The sequence below is a fragment of the Chionomys nivalis genome, chromosome 1, assembly GCF_950005125.1.
Source record: "Chionomys nivalis chromosome 1, mChiNiv1.1, whole genome shotgun sequence".
Classification (NCBI taxonomy): domain Eukaryota; kingdom Metazoa; phylum Chordata; class Mammalia; order Rodentia; family Cricetidae; genus Chionomys; species Chionomys nivalis.
Genome location: NC_080086.1, coordinates 171,731,913 through 171,745,524, shown reverse-complemented (window position 1 = coordinate 171,745,524; position 13,612 = coordinate 171,731,913). Strand labels below are relative to the sequence as shown.

At 45.2% G+C, this 13,612-nt stretch overlaps 1 long non-coding RNA gene across 2 annotated transcripts; it reads right to left on the bottom strand.

Annotated features, from left to right (window-relative positions):
• Positions 1 to 4,715: 4,715 nt before the first annotated feature.
• LOC130870154 (uncharacterized) lies at positions 4,716 to 13,592 on the bottom strand. Of its 2 annotated transcripts, none has more exons than XR_009056696.1 (5): positions 13,437 to 13,592; positions 12,983 to 13,053; positions 12,253 to 12,322; positions 9,171 to 9,247; positions 4,716 to 5,226 (listed from the first exon to the last, which is right to left on the bottom strand). It is a non-coding gene; the product is annotated as an uncharacterized LOC130870154 (long non-coding RNA). The 2 variants fall into 2 exon arrangements; XR_009056695.1 differs by having other exon boundaries at positions 9,183 to 9,247.
• Between the last annotated feature and the right edge of the window lie 20 nt (positions 13,593 to 13,612).

The following is a 13,612-nucleotide window of genomic DNA, read 5'->3' as shown; positions in this document are numbered from 1 at the left end:
AAGGAGCTTCGGGGGGGGGGGGGGATGATGAACCAGAGCAAAGAGGTATGTACTGTGGGTCAGAGAAAAGGACAGAGACAAGAGATGGGAGCTGCAGAAAGGCTAGAGAACCAGACAGTAATCAGGGACAGATCAGGGGTAAGAGAAGTTAAGATAGAATGGCAGTGATGGACAGAACCGACAGGAAGAGAGAAGACAGGGAAGAGAATGCTGGGCCAAGAGGGAACAGTTCAGGGGAGACTGAGGGAAGATTGACAGAAGCTAGCGTGGCCTACACAGGTTCTCTTTGTCTCTCTCAGTCTCTGCATCTGTCTCTCTCTCCTTTCCAGCTTGCACATACAGAGACAAATAAATAAGGTCAGGCCTGGTGGGGCATGCCTGTCCGAATGCTTGCAAAGCTAAGGCAGGAGGAACTTGAGTTCCAGGCCTCTCTGCGCTACATAGTGAGAAACTATCAAAAATAAAATAAGAAAATATATAAATCAGTAAACAGGGAAATTAAGCAAAGAAGTCAGACAAAAGCCCAAGATTTAGATTAGAGCTAGGTGGTGGTAGCATACATCCCAGCACTCAGGAGGGAGAGGCCAGCCTGGTCTACAAAGTGAGTTCCAGGACAGCCAAGACTACACAGAGAAACCCTGCCTCAAACCCATCTCCCTGCAAAAAGACTTAGATTGATTTTTTTAAAAAAGCATGTGATGGTTAGTGTCATTAACTTGAGAAAACTCTAGAATGACCTGGGAGATGGCCTCTGAGCAAGGCTGGCAGGGACTGTCATTCAGTAGGAAGACCCTTCGTTGTGAGTGGTGCCGTTCCCTAACTGAATCCTGGACGAGGCAGCTGAACACTAGCAGGCAGACCTTCGCTGCTCTCTCCTGACTACGGATGTCCCCTGATCAGCCGCTTTCAGCTCCTGCTCCTGTGAGTTCCCCAACATGAGAGACAGGGCCTTGAACTGGGGGCTAGAATAAACCCTTTCTTCCTCAAGTTGCTTTGGTCAGAATATTTTATCACAGCAATGGTGAGAGAAACAGATAGGTAAGGCGTCGGGGCAGAAGCTTTCAGCTCAGCACTCTGGAGGCAGAGGCAGGCAAAACTGCCTGGTCAGTAAGTTCCAAGCCATCCAAAACTACATAGTAAGACTCTGTGTAAATAATAATAATAAAAAGAAAGAAACCAAGGCAAAGCATGTGTCTTAAGAAGTCAGTACACCCCAACTCAAGTTGGAGAAAATGAAGCCAGAGGTCAGAGGTTCTGAACCTTTGTCTTGTGTATTTGGTATATGCCATCGCTTTAGGTTGGTTGTAGACCTGGGAAGACGACTAGAGAATTATCCATAAATATGTAAGAATATGAATCATAATTTTCAGGGACTAGCAAGATGGCTCAGCAGGTAAAGGAACTTAGCAACAAGCACTGCCCCATCCCCTCCCCCCAGCACTCAAGAGCACACGAACACATGAACCTACAAAATAATTTAAAAAATTATCAACACGATAAAGTCTTCTACAAAACTTTGCATTTGAGGGCTGGCAAGAGGACTCATTGAGTAAAGGTGTTTGCTGGCAAGCTTGGTGACCTGTGTTCAATCCTCAGGACCCACAAAGTAGGAGAGAACAAACTCCTGCAAGCTACCCTAAGGCACGAGATGATTCTACTCGATTCCAAGGACATCTACTATCTTTTTGACCTTGGATGTCGATTTAATTCCGATTGATCTGGGATGTCGTAGAACCAGGAGACACAGGTTACTTCCCCTTTGCTGTGTGCCACTGTCTAGGACATTCTGTGTCATCCTGGACATCCCTGTGTCCCCTTGCCCTCTGAGTTGCCCTCTGGGTTCTCCTCTCTAATGTAGAGCTAGCTGTCTGTAGTTATTGTGACAAACAATGTTCCTGTCACAGCCACCCCCAGCTTCTGCTTCCCTGTATGTGTCCCCACTGACGCCGACATTGGCTTTCTGGAGTCAATGCTCCACTTGGAGAAGGGATTTCAATATGACGCCTTTTGTCTAAAAAGAGTTGTCGTGACAGACTCTTGGGGGCCAACTTCTATGGAACTATGGTCTTATTTCTAGATGGTTCTGCTCTATTCTGTCGATACCCATCATCAGGAAATATGACCTTTGGCCTATGACATTACAGAAACAAGACTGTTGCCATCTCCAATATTACCACTCCTACTGTATTTTTTTTTTTTTAATACCAACCGTTTCTGAACAGACTCTTTATAAGCCAGATATACTCTCTGTACGTGGTACACAGGAGAGGATGGGTAAATGCTTACTTCAATGAATGGATGGAAGTTTAATAAAACAAGGGAATTAGAGCCAACTGGACGAAAGAGAGGAAACGAGAGGAACTAGTTATGCCTGGTTTTCACAAAGCAGGTATGGGTCGGGGAGGAGAGCACAGAAAAAGTCTGACGTCAAAGCTCCTTACCCTTGGACATGTCAACCAGGAAGGCTGGGGCTACAGTTTTTCTGAGGCAGTCTCACCCTGTCCCCAGCCCCCGAGGCCATTTGGTTCCAAATACACTAGGAATCAGCGTTAATTGCTTTTTTGAAATATCGTTTTGTCGGCTTCATTTGGATGTGGTAATTTGCAAAGCAATCTCCAGCAGTTGACAGTCCCTCCATAGCTGTGTGGTATCCAGACATTTCCTGGGACTTCTGCCCACCTCCTATGCAGCTGACAATGTCTGCCAAACCAGGATATGTGCTCAGCTGGGATTAACTTGGAACCAAGCAGTGCTTTGTTGTGTCTAAGATGTGTTTAAATGCTGCAAGGGTGAAGGGCAGTCCTACTTCATCCAAATACTAAAAGTGAAATCTAAAAATGAGGACCGAGGCTATGGCTTGGTTGGGTAGAAGTGCTGGCTGCTGGAGCATGAGGAACTGAATTCAATCCCCAGTGGCCGTGGAAAAAAGCCGAGAGTGGCAGTGTGCTCTTTCAACCCAAGCACTGGAAAGGTGGGGACAGGAAGGACCCTATGGGTTGCAGTGAGCTCCACGTCACTGAGAGAACCTGTCCAAAGACACAAAGTGGACCGAGGTGGGCCTCTAGCAGTCAGCCATGCGTGCATGCACAGTTGTACAGGCTCACCCCCTGCCAGTTCAAAATCAGCAGGAGCTAGAAGATCACGGTAGTCCACAAAAGGTTGGTAAGAACAGCAGCTCTGGCAGGTTCAAGGTCAAGGTCAGCAGGCTGGTGGCCCAGGTCAGGTATCTACTTTATTCTCTGCGTGGTGCCCTCCAGGGTTCTGCTCGTCTGGCTGTGAGTTTCAGTTACTGGTTGTTTCTTTTTGAAGCCCTTTTCCTGTTGGCTAGAGACTTTCTCAGCCTCCTTCCCACATGCTTCAAGGTCACAGCCTAGACCAAAATGTTTACAGAGAAAGCTAGGCACTTAGAAAGAGGACTCTCTGCCAGCTCCTGCACTCCCAGTGCCAGGCCCCAAACAAACTCAGCAAACCAAGGAAGGGATAAAGTGGTCTCTGGAACCAGGAATTTCTAGGCTTGAATGCCAATGGGAGAGCAGATGCATTCTGCCCTATCTCCCCGGCAGCTGACACTACCTGGGCCGCGGCTGCTGCTGCTGCTGCCACCTCCTGGGAGAAGACAGACCTGAACTTCACACCTGAAGCCCACGTCTAGGTTCACTAGAGACTTGGCCAAAGGCCCTGCTGGGCAAAGGGCTGAAATGCCTTTGGCTTAAGAAACAACTCCAAACTAACTACCCGCTTTACTCAACAACAACAAGAAAATCACATTTGTCTTTTTTGCATTTCTTTTGTTCTTTTTTTGACAGCATTTGGCTTAAAGACATGATTTAAGGGCTAAGGAGCGCAGCTGTGGTAGAAAGGGTTTGTCTAGTATGACCCTCCCCAGCACTGGAAAAAAAATAAAGACTTCATAACTGTTAGGTTTTTTTGTTTCTTTCTTTCTTGCGTGTGTGTGTGTGGGGGGGGTAGTGGTGGTTGGAGACAGGGTTCCTCCGTGAACAGCTCTGGCTGTTCTGGAACTCACACTGTAGACCAGGCTGGCCTTGAACACCTGCCCCGGCCTTCAGAGTGCTGGGATCACAGGCATGAGCCACCACAGCCTGGCATCATAACTGTTAGTCTTAGGAATATATCAGAGATTCCTCCTCTTAGCTCTGTGAATCCTGAGTCCTGGAGCGATGGTAAGGATGCATACACATGGGATTTTTTTTTTTTTTTTTTTTTTTTTTTTTTTTTTAAACAACAGAGAGGGCACATAATAGGAGCTTGGTGCCTTGTTTTGTTTTTTGTATTTGTTTCTCAAGACAGGGCTTCTCTGTAACTTTAGAGCCTGTCCTGGAACTAGCTCTTATAGATCAGGCTGGTCTCAAACTCATAGAGATCCACCTGCCTCTGCCTCCTGAGTGCTGAGATGAAAGACATGTGCCACCACTGCCCAGCTGAGTTTGGTGATTCTTGATATCCAAGTATCTCAGTACTTGCTGGGCTGTTGTGAGAGCTGAGATAGTAAAGGAAGCTCCTAGTATTCAAGAAATGTTCAGTGGGGGTGAGTTCATGGTTCCAGTCTCCCTGGGGACTTTCTTTAACATCTTAGTTTCTTTTACTGTTGCTGTGATAAAAACAAACAAACAAACAAAACCAAACAACCAGCTAAACAACAACAACAACAACAAAACACAAAACCATAACAAAAGCAACACAAGGGAAAAGGGATTTATTTCAGCTCATACCGAAAGGGTACAGTCCATCCATGGCAAAGGAACTGAGACAGCTGGACACACTAGACCCAGAGTCAGAAAGCAAAAGACGGTGAATGTTGGCTCTCAGTTCACTTTATCCACTTCAGAATTCCTACCCGGGGAATGGTCTCGCTTACAGTTGAAAAGGGTCTTCTGCAGCCGGAGAGATAGCTCATAAAAACACTTATCGCTCTTGCAGAGAACCCAGATTCAGTTCCCAGAATCCATACAGTGGTTCATAACCATCTATAATTCCTGTTCTGAAGGACCTGACTCCCTTATCCCCACAGCCTCATAACCATCTTATAAAGCAAAGGGTTGATCCATTGCTACTTCATGTTTGTAATTTTGCTGTTATGAATTATGATGTAAATATCGGATATGCAGGATATCTGCCAGGTGACCCTCTGAAAGAGTTGTTTGTCCCCTCACAGGTTGAGAACTGCTGCCACAGCCAATAACAGCTGTAAGTCTCTTAACTGAGTTCCTATAAAATAAAAAAACAAGTTACATACTTTCAACGCAAAATGGCATAGAGGAAACATTTCCATTCCAAAAAGGACAAATAGGGGCATAGGGATGATTGGATCAAAGTGAGACCAAAATCCAGGAGGGCAAACACCAAATCCCACATCTTTGTGTGTAGCATCTGAGGCTTGTAATAGAATCGTCTGGGCTCCAAATGGCCCGGATGGCCCCACTCCAGCTCTGCTGCCTGTGGCACGCATAGCCTCTCTCCCAGGCTGGCTCACTGGCTGTCAGTTCTCCTTGGCAAACACCCCATGGTTCTCGCATCTCTAATGCCCCCTCGCCACCCCAGCAAGCTGGGTGTCACCTTTACAGCTTCATGCACTGGCCTTTCATGGCCTCCTTGTAGGTACTGTGCCTCCGCCACACATTTCCTGGCCTCAGTGGCTCTCTGATACCCCAGGTCAGGACTCCACGACTGCTTCTAAGTTTTCATTTTTAATGACTTCCATACCAGTGCCCTGTGGATGATGCTGCCAGATTCTGTTGCCAGCTCGTGATGTAGCCATAGCAGTATTCATATGCTTTCTGGGCTGGCCTTGATGGAACACATCCTTAGGTGATTGTGTCTGAGCAGAGAACACTTATGTCTAGGCTCTCCTTTCAAACAAATTTAGACCCTCATGCTATGGAGCCACTGATGGGTGGGCTCTCGCTCTGGTGTGCCTTTCTAATCCTCCAAGTGCGGTGCAGGAGGACTCTCTTCCGTGGTGCTGCTCTACTTAATAATTACAGTTTCCTTACCACTAGCCTGAATGTTCTCCTAACTTAGCTTCCTCTGCTAAACAATTAGTCTATTAGCTTTAAATTCAACTTCATTCAAGTTCTCAGGATAAAGACAAAACAAAGCTAGAGGTCTTAGCCAAAATATCACACAAATGGTCCTTAGCTCAATTCCTGGAGCTGGGTCTCCACTTTCTGTATTTTTTCCACACTCTTGTATTTCAAAGCCCCTTTAAGCTCTGTTTCTAGCCTTCCAGGGCTTTTCTAGTCCCGAGTGCCAAACTCTTCGACATTCTTCCTGTAAATCAATTCCAAAGGCTTAAGAGCCATGTGGTAAGGTTTATCATAGCAATTACCCCATTCCTGATACCAATTTTCTATCTTAGTTTCTTTTCCTGATGCTAAGATAAAATAGCATACTGACAAAAGCAGCTCGGGAGAAAGGGCTTATTCTAGCTCATAGATCACAGGTACGGAAGACAGCATGATCCTGAGGTAGCTGCTCATACTGCATCCACAGTTAGACAACAGAGAACCAGGAATGTGAGCACCCCGCCTGCTCTATTCGTTTTCTATAGTTTAGAATCCCCCTCCTAGGGAATAGTCTTCCCATATCAACCAACCTAATCAAAATGATTTCTCACAGACATTCCCAGAAGCTAACCTTAATCTAAATGATAGCTCACGGGTGCACCTGGAGGCTTGACTCCTCAGTGATGCTGGATCCTGCCAAGTGGGGACTGACAACCTTATGCCTTTAATTCTATCTCTCTCTCTCTCTCTCTCTCTCTCTCTCTTTCTTTTTCAGTGACAGGGTTTCTCTGTAGCTTTGGAGCCTGTCCTGGAACTAGCTCTTGTAGACCAGGCTGGTCTTGAACTCACAGAGATCTGCTTGCCTCTGACTCCCGAGTGCTGGGATTAAAGGTGTGCGCCACCACCGCTGACTGAGACACGTTTCTTGAGTATCTAGCATATGCCTATCATAGAGAATTTGAAGAATAATAACATAAATAGATAAGTGTATATATATATGTCATGTATATATGACACACATTTCTCATGAAATGCAGAAGAAAAATCAGGGGTTGGGTTCTAGATGCACATCTGCAAACAGCTCAGTTGTATAAATGTCTTAGGTGCCACAGCAGCTAACATACTTCGGGATTAGTGTTCTCATATGTTGAATACCACTGTAAAAGGACATTTTTCATTTACGTCAGAGCTTGCTTAGAAGACAGCAAATTGAATAATTTGTCATGTGTCACCTGTTCTAATTATCAAAATCTGTTAGAGACCATGAACTCCGAGTGTCCTTGGTGAGCTAAAGCAAGAACCTCATGGGCCTCTCTGTCAAGATTGTTTTCCTTAACTAATGAATTATTGTGTTGTAGGATATTTGTACACTGTGGAGATGTGTCATGGTGATTGGTTTAATAAAGAGCTGAATGGCCAATAACTAGGCAGAAAGAGATTAGGTGGGACTTCTGGGGACAGAGAGGACTCTGGGAAAAAGAAAGATGGTCTCACTAGCCAGACATGGAGGTACAAGATGGAAGAGAGGTAAGGCCACATGGCAAAATGTAGATTAATATAAATGGGGTAATTTAAATTATAAGAGCTAGTTGAGACAAGCCTAGGCTAAAGGCCAAGTTTCTATAATTAATAATTCTCCATGCAGTTATTCGGGAGCTGGCAGTACAGAGAAAGACTCGCTACACTTGGGCTTATTTTAATCGCCCATGTAGAGCAATGAGTATATTCCGGTCTATTTCAAGTATGTTTTAATCTTTTGCTATGATTTGAATATTATAACCCCTCTAACATTCATGTTGAAACGTAACCCCCAATTAAGAGATGGGACTTTTAGGAGATCAGTAAGTATAGAGGGCTTTACTTTCAAAAGTGGGATCAGTAGCTGGGTGATGGAGGTGCACGCCTTTAATCCCAGCACAGGCGAATCTCTGTGAGTTTGAGGCCAGCCTGGCCTGCTAGAGCTAGTTCTGGGACAGGCTCCAAAGCTACAGAGAAACCTTGTCTCAAAAAATAAAATTAAATTTAAAAAAAAAGGGCTCATTCCTCTCATAGAAAGGTGGGAAGGAAATAATAGGCTCCTTTCTCCTCTTTCACTGTATGTCCTGCCTTAACACATCTCCCCTCGAGGACATAAGCCACCTTAGGAGCAGAAAGACAGCCCTCAGTAGACACTGAACCTGTTGGCTTTTTGATCTTGAACTGCCAGCCTCTGGAACTATGAGCAATAAATTTCTTTCCTTTTTAAATTACCCTGTCTCAAGTATTTTGTCATGGCAGTGTATAACTTACCACGCATAACTGTGAAATCCCACCCTGGACTATAAGCAAATGCCTTTTGCCCTCAGCCAAGTGGGATGTTCCTTTGCAGGAAAACAGGTTCAGCCGTGTTTGTTTATGCTTTGCCTCTCTTGTGGCCTTTATTACTACTACTTGGCAACATTTGATTTTTGAAAGTACTTCATAGTTTGTTGAAATTATTCCCGATTATCAACTCATTTGGGAAGAATTGCGGTATGATCAACAGGATGGGCTTTTGACCCACAGAGGGTCTGCATGTTTCACTGAGCAGCTGGTCTCCTGGAATAAAGCATTGCAGCAGTCACCAATCCATGCTTTGCCTGGACTTTGTTTGTTTTTCATGTCAGGGTTTTTCTATATAACAGCTCTGGCTGCCCTGTAATTCAACTGGCCTGGAATTCACAGAGACTGACTTGCCTCTGTCTCCTGAGTGTTAGTATTAAAGGCATATATCACTACTGCCTGGTTCAAGTCAGTCTTTTGTAGTGGTTGGCTCTTCCTCATTATATAGACATTAGCACAAATATTATCTTCTTAGGGAATCTGGCCAATCTAATAATTTCTCTGGATTATTCTCTTTTAAGTATTTAGCAGATACTAAAAATTATCCAGACGACTTATACGTGTTGGCCAAACAGAGAATGCTAGTTTCATGAAGTCGGCCTTGTCTGGCTCCTCTGATCACCATGTAGGGTATCATAGCTTCCCCCAGCAAGTCTTTCTTGCAGTGAGAGAGAAAGAGAGAGTGGCTGGCAAAATCCTAATATCATAATCAGCTGCCCCCAGGGAGAAGCATTTGAGAAACATACTGCAGAGGCCTCTGGGGGGTAAGAAGACTGGGGCACTAACACTGTGTGTTACCATAGCACTGCTGTCCTCCGAAACCTGATGATCCTTATGCTCCATGACGGTGTGACAGGCCCCATCTGTGAAACACAATGATACAGGGTAACTGTCTGGCTGCTGTCAATACCCAGGCCTTCCATGTGCATCTCTTCAAACAACCCCCACACCTAAACTCATGCCTCAGAGGCAGAAGGAGGTAAAGATGAACCCCTAGAAGTCTAGCTTCTAGGGTTCCTCTGCAGAGTCTGCAATTTCTGGCGTCTCCAATTTTCACATTTCTACAAGTTTTGTGTCAATACATCTGTTTGTATTTCTATTAGCATAGGGTTCCTTTAAATTTTCCATCATTTGTGAAATCTGTGATCCCCTAGTTCTTTATACTGTGCTTGGCAGTCATAGCTAAGGGACACATATTTGCAGTGTTTTGACACTCTGTTTCCTTTGCAGTCCATTTGCCTCTGATTGAAACTCTCTTTTAGCACCATTGATTCATTCTCCAGTAACACTTACTGAGCATCTACTGTTTATGTGACCACAATACATGGAGACTACAGCACATAGCTGCGGCATCTATGGCTCCTACTGCAATGGGAGTTATCTTCGACAGGACAGAGAAATACAAAAGAAACAGAAACATATTGTGATGATTGGTAAGCTAAGGAGGGGGAACTCAGGATGTTAAGGGAAATGTAGAAAATGTCAAGTAATCTTAAAATAGGTGATGAGGAAACATTTTTCCAAGATCAAATGATCTGAAGAGCAAGCAGAGTCAGCCAGATAAAATATGGCATGGGGAGGCCAGGAATAGCCCGCGTCTTTGAGATAGAGAGGATGCCTGCCATGTAAGCAGCAATTTGGAATGCTTGACTAGTATGACCGTAATCGAGTGCAGAGGAGGAAGGGGGTTGAAGGAAAGCAGAGAAAGAGAGAGCCTGAGCACATGCTGGGCCTCTTGTTAAGCCATTTACAGTGGAAGAGGATACAAAGTCACAGAAGAGCTGGGCATGGCAATCTCAGTCCTCAAGAGAAGCAGAGGCAAGAGGTCCTCTGCAGAGTCCAACCCGGTCAGGTCGAGGTAGTCAGATTCTGCTGTGAAAGCAGCAATTGTAACAACTTCCACTTCATGCGCCCACAAGAAGAATTGGTTTAAAACGGCCAGGGGGTGGGGGAAGATGGGGGAAAGGAAGCCCAAGGGGTCTCAAAGCTGTGTGAAGAACAAGGAGCAGCCGAGTCAAGCTGGAAGCCGGAGAGGTGGCCCTCCCTAGGGAAGAGCACACCAATTGGTTGTCCAGTGAGAAATGGTCAGCCCTGAAGACATACACACAGGTAACATACATACAGGCTATAGTTAGGAATAAATATTTATATACAAGTACATACATGCATGTAATAACAATTAGTGAAAAGAGAAGCCATAGATTTGAAGGCGAGCATATGGGAAGCTTGAAGGGAGGAAAGGGAAGGGAGAAATGTAATTAAATTACAATCTTGATAAAAAAGAATTGGTTTAGACCTCTTTTTTCACAAAGTTTGATCAGGAACTATACAATTCTATGCCTGGAAAAATAAGAAAGGACTTATTAAGATTGAGGTAAGGAAAGGCATTAGCAAACTGTGGGGCCTCAAAATAACTGGAGTGAATCCCTATCTCATCTCCCTTTTAGAGACAACTTTCCCACCATGAAAATCTCTTTGTAGCTGATTCCCTCGATCCCAGGCAGTTCTCTAACTGAATACCTCCGGGATTGTACCCTTTCCTAACAAAGTCTCACCCGTAAAGCACAGGAATCTTAAAGACTGATTATACTTGGGGCCTAGCTGACATTTCTAATGCTTTCCTAGTAAAGACCACTACAGAAATTGTAAGCATTGAAGCTCAGAGGGAAATGGATCCTGGCAGTCGAGAACCAAGGCATACTAAGTGTTACAGCTCAGATGGATGAGTATTCTGGAAATTAGGGGCCCGGGAATACTGAGTGTTACAGCTCAGATGGAAAAGTGTTCTGGCAATCGGGAGCCAAGGAATACCACAGCAAACACGCAGTTTGCGGTCTTGCTCTAGGGAAAGGTTTCCCCAACGTAACAGCTCTGCTTGGGCAGGAGAGGGCTTCCCCAGTGAAGCTGTTAAAGTTCAGCTCTGATGCCCCCCAACTGTAACAACTCTGCTGGTGTAGGGCAAGGTGCGAAAGGTCTTCACCTAAACCCCATTCAAGAGCTTAATTGGGAGGAAAGAATCCAGGAGAATGGCTGCCTCTGCCAGGGTGGAAAAAGGGCAGCAGCAAACTGATCAGGTGCAGGGCTTATATAGGGCTTCGTAGGGGCAGAGGTTTTCCAGGGAGAAGAGTCTCAGGATGGGAATTGGTCAGATTTCAGTCCTTTGAGCTCAGATTGATTAGATCGCTGCTCAGGGATTTGTTGGTTTTCTGCTCAGTGATTGGTTCATTTCCCTGCACAGGGATTGGCTGATTTTCATCTTAGTTGTTCAGAGGCAGATTTGGTTCTGGTTTCAGGGTCAAAGTATATTTCTTACACTGGCCTTTTTTTTAACCTTCTGGCTCTAATTTCAGGGTGAGGGCATATTTCTTTCACTGGCTCTGATTCTAGGGTCCAAGTGTGTTTCTTTAGCTCTGTTTTCAGAGTCAGGGTGCCTTTCTTTGGTTCTGGGTTCAGGACTAAAGTATTTCTTTCACTGACTCTGGTTTCAGGGCCAGGGTGGGTTTCTTTCACTGACTCTGGTTTCAGGGCCAGGGTGGGTTTCTTTAACTGGCCCTTTTGCCTGACAAAAGTAAAATGAATCCAACAAAGAAGTGGAGAGGGCCGATGGGCAGGTTAACGGTCATAAACAAAGAGGGCACTGGTTCACTGGATCATTGATTGAGAAACTCTTTGCTTGAGTTTTTTCACTCTCAGCTTGACATGATGACACCATCCAAGCTTTCAGGAGTGCAACCTCTTAGGCAAGGAGTGACACACTTTTTTTGGTAATGTCAGTGGCTAAGCAAGGAAATAAATATTTATACTCTGACAAACAGCTACTACATGGGTGTAGTGATATTTTGTTTGTAATCTTACAAATAAAGCTTACCTGAAGATCAGAGTGCAGACCTAAGTCACTAGTTAGCCATAGATGGCAGACACATCTTTAATCCCAGCACCTGGGAGACAGAGGCAGATGGATCTCTGTGAGTTCAAGGCCCAGCCTGGGCTGCACAAAATTGATCCAGTCTAAAAGAGAAAGAGTGGGGCGGTGGTGGTTCATACCTTTAATCCCAGTACTTGGGGGTGGGGGTGGGGTCACATGCCTTTAATCCCAGCACTAGAAAGGTGGAGACAAGAAGGGATATGGCTGGGCAGAGAGAGGAATATAAGGCGGGAGGAGACAGGAGCTAAGAGCAGTCTGAGGATTCATAGAGATGGATGCAGTCTTAAGGTTAGTAGAGACAGGATCACCGATTCAGTCTGAACATTGGTAGAGGTAAGAACTCTCTAGTGGCTGACTGCTCTGCTTCTCCGATCTTCAGCATTAACCCCGGTATCTGACTCCGGGTTTCTATTATTAATACTGATTAGAATTCGCGCTCCAGATGGGAGCATTATCTATCTTTGCCACATATTCAGACCAGGTGTTCCTTTTGTGATAAGACGCTGGGATGATGTCCTTCTGGCTTTCTGAACAGTGTGTGTATTGGGGGGAAGCCGGGGCGGCGGTGTGCTCACTATTGCTTCTGAAGAGGACACGGTCTTTTCTCAAGCATTTCTCTCTTGCCAAATGTTTGGGCTAAATTTATGTTAAAATCAAAAGCAAGCAGACCTACCAAGTGAGACAACTGATGATGTACAGCTTCCCAACTCTAAGAACGTTCTCCTGGTACGTGGTTTAATGTTTCTGGAAAAAAACAAAAACGACGCCACAAGAATGTTATTAGTAGGAGAGGGCTCACAAGAAATGTTTACAGTGTAGACATTACATTAGAGACTGTAAGCAGAACGCACTAGTTTTTCCTTTTCTTGCCTCCATCTGACCCTGGAACACGGTGACAAGGACATTTTTTTTTTTTTTAACCTCAGGACAAGTCCAGAGACAAAGACCATACATTATTATTGCACTTCAATTCTCTTCACCACTGTTTCCTTAAAGGATTTATAATCAGGCTAGGGTAGTGGTTTCCAAAGGTATTCTCTTTCCAAAGCGGATCTCATTTTCCCTTCCTGTTCTATAACTAAGATTCCCCCCCCCCCCCCGAAAAATGTTCTTGTCTTTGTCTTTACCTGCGGCTTGTAAGAAAAGTCCTCATTGCCACTCCTCTTCCAGCCTCGCGGGAAAGCTTTCTCGGGAGGGTCAGCTAGGAAAGGACCTCGTGGGAAACCGGAGGAAGCAGCCGCCGACCAGCCAGTCCCCGCCCAGCGCGTTTGGGTTCGCGGTGCGGCCCCTTTAAGAGCAGGCC